Below are 503 nucleotides of genomic sequence, written 5' to 3' on the forward strand. Positions count from 1 at the left end.
TAACAGCAATAAAACAAGCGAACAAACCCACAACACAGAGTCAAAATCCCCAGAAGGCAAAAACATCCCTAAACACAGCCTGGCCCCGACGTGAGCAGCAGAGATAAGCCTCTGCTCCCCCCTGTCAATAAATCTACCCCGTTGATTGCCTCAGCACTGCTACTCGAAGTCCCCGTGGCACTAAATAACCGGCGATGTCCACCTCCAAACAGGGAAACAAATCCTTGAAACATTCTTCCCCTTCTCCCCTTTTCTCCTTCCCTTCCTCTTTCCCCTACGCTTCTGCTCCCCAAGATCTAGCCTGGTCAAACATATTCTCCCGTTCCTTTACCCTTTCCCCTTACCCTGCTACGCAAACATAATATCTACTTATCTTTTTATCTGTGAATTAATACAGAGTTTTATCAGTTTGCGAGGATTTTGCATGAATCTCGAGAACGTGTTACCTGGCGACCTAAGACAATTTAAGAGCTTTTCTTTTCATTTCCTAATAAACAATAAAT

This window comes from Penaeus monodon, chromosome 21, assembly GCF_015228065.2.
Source record: "Penaeus monodon isolate SGIC_2016 chromosome 21, NSTDA_Pmon_1, whole genome shotgun sequence".
Classification (NCBI taxonomy): domain Eukaryota; kingdom Metazoa; phylum Arthropoda; class Malacostraca; order Decapoda; family Penaeidae; genus Penaeus; species Penaeus monodon.